General features: G+C 47.6%; 1 pseudogene; it reads right to left on the reverse strand.

Moving 5' to 3' along the window:
• Positions 1-813: 813 nt before the first annotated feature.
• On the reverse strand, positions 814-1,809 carry Mtfr2-ps1 (mitochondrial fission regulator 2, pseudogene 1; annotated as a pseudogene).
• Between the last annotated feature and the right edge of the window lie 975 nt (positions 1,810-2,784).

A 2,784-nucleotide genomic window follows, 5' to 3' on the forward strand; every position in this document is an offset into this window, starting at 1 on the left:
ACACAAACAAGCCTTATGCTCATAGCAGCCATTGACACTCCTGTAGGCTCACACTGGGGCCCAGTTGCAGGGGCAAAAACCATTCCCCTCTGTCCTCATCAATTGTTAAAAACTCAACCAAGTTCAAAAGATCCATTTATTATAAAATCTACTTACAAAAAATATACATATATACAGGGTATAAACATAACAGAGAACAAAGGGAACACAAGAAAGCCATCTGCATGTGCAAAGCCAGTATGCAGGAAATCTATCAAGGGAACATGCCAGCCATCTGTGTGTGCAAAGCCAGTGTGCAGGAAATCTACCAAGGGTCTACTTCTACGTGTAGTACTTTACGATCAAATAATTTACTACTGCAGGAAGTTCTAGGAAGTTCAGCCCCATGTGACTAAAACTCTGACTATCTTAATGAAAATCATCATCCTCTGCTCGCTAAGAAATCTACAAGTTACTGAAGGCCACATAAACTGTATCATGTATCACAGCAACTCACAAGACTGAAAGGAGCCTCCGTAGGAAGCCATACTTTTAGGAACATCACGGAACCACGTATCTCAGTAGCACTCACGTGGTGGGGAATCTACACCCAACTCTCTTCAGTAGCCAGTCAATTGTCATATCTTCCAAAAGCAGGGAAAGTGTTCATAGATGTCTTCCTCGGGCTGGGCGGATACTGGTCCCAGAGTACAGTTTGATGACCCTAACAAGTGGTAATTCCCTGACAGGAAGTGAAGGATACCACAGGGCACACCTGATCTGTTCTTCCAAGTGTAGCCCAGCTTTCGCTTCTGATACCCTGGATAACGGCTTTTATATCATCAGTCCTTCCCTTAGGTCACTCGCTGACTCTCTGGTGAGTAATGTGATGTCAAAACTTTCCACTGGCCGAAGTTTGACCTTATTCATGTCCTTCAGAACATCCAACATGTTCGGAACGTCACTTACTCTCTGGCTTTCTGAATGATGGCTGCCGTCAGTCTTCTTAACACCAGAGGGGTGCTTTTTCATTTCAGCAGCCAGATTATCTATGCCACGTGTATTCGCAGATCAGGGTTGCACGGGAAGAGAACTGGGAGGATGCAGAGAAAACTGAGGAGGAGGAAGTGGGGGAGGAGGAGGAGGAAGGGGAGGAGGAGAAAGCACCACACTTGGAACATGGTCCGGTTCCACACTCAGCCGAGCGGTTGCTGATGATGGTGGCACCTGCTCCATGCTGGGTCCATCACTCAAGCTGATGAAGCCAGTCTCCCCGCCCCCTCCCAGGTCCTGTACGGCCACAATGGCCGTGATCTGAGCCCGGAGAGAAGTCAACGCATCTTCAAGGGTAGCTATCTTTTTAATGGCAGCCTCGGTTACAGGAAGGTCATCAGCCACTGTTCTGTTCTGACTTAGAGCAGGGGACGACGGATCCCAAGGTAGTTTTGAAGGACGGAAGAGAGCAACTTTCCCTTCCTTCTTTTTCCATAGACTGTGTCGAAATCTGAGACAACTGGCTTCTTCATCATTTGCCACACACAAAACATCAGCAAAAGACGGAACCGCAAGTTCATAGTCATCCACCTCCTTAGAGTTTGCAGGTGGGGTCAACTCAAAACAAGGTCTTCAGCAAGGCTCTAAAGGAAGCATTCTCCCAATAACACGGACAATACTCCGAGCTGACCCATAATCTTTATTTTGAAAAATCAGCAAATCCTGATCTAGGGGAACACCAAAATATGCCAGCATGTCTCTTAATATATTCAGAATGAAAGACATTGGTGAAGCAAGTTCAAGAAAACATTGTTCGTTGTTACCGTTCTGCTGCATTGCACGCTGCCGGCAGCCAGGGAAACTCTCTAGACGCAAAGCGGGGCGGCCAGCCCGCCGATGGCCACCAAGCAGCTTCTTACTGGAACCGCTCGCTGCTTCCTCCTCGTATTTCTTATTTATATTACAATTATTATTCCATTTCCCGCTTTCCAGGCCAACATCCCCCTAACCCCTCCATCCCTCTTCTATATGGGTATTCCCCTCTCCATCCTCCCCCCCTTACCGCCCTCCCCGCAACAATTGCGTTCACTGGGGGTCCAGCCTTGGCAGGACCAAGGGCTTCCCCTTCCACTGGTGCCCTTACTAGGTTATTCTTTGCTACCTATGCAGTTGGAGCCCAGGGTCAGTCCATGTATATTCTTTGGGTAGTGGCTTAGTCCCTGGAAGCTCTGGTTGGTTGGCATTGTTGTTCATATGGGGTTGAAAGACCCCCTCCCAGAAAGGGAATTGTACAAGCCCAAGGCCCTCAACTATAGAAATAAAAAGTAAGTTTTTAGATATGTGGGACAAGCTGACCCATCATTTAGACGAAACAGACCAGAAAAGAAAACAAAATGCAGAAACCAGACTAAATTATGGGCACTGCTCCATGGGCCACCTGGCAGGAAAAAGAAAAAGTCCCTGACCCCCCGGAAGCCCTGACCACCATGTACTTTTTGCTAACTCACTGTTATGATTATAGCCAAAATAGGTAACATACACGTATGCCTCATTTACTCCACCAATCACATCCCTGTAACCATGCATCTGCTTCTGTAAGCCTGCTTCTGCTCCCCAATGCCCTATAAAAACCCGTCCCTGGTTCTGCTAGGCGCACCAGTCTTCCGAATTGACTGGGACGCCCACAGATACCTGTGTATCCTGATCAATAAAAATCCTCTTGCAGATTACAGCCGGTGGACTCGGACTGGTCATTGGGGCTTGAGGATCTCCCTCCTGAGGGAAGATTCTCTCTGAGAGTCTTACAGGGTC

The sequence above is a fragment of the Rattus norvegicus genome, chromosome 15 (genome assembly GCF_036323735.1).
Source record: "Rattus norvegicus strain BN/NHsdMcwi chromosome 15, GRCr8, whole genome shotgun sequence".
Classification (NCBI taxonomy): Eukaryota; Metazoa; Chordata; class Mammalia; order Rodentia; family Muridae; genus Rattus; species Rattus norvegicus.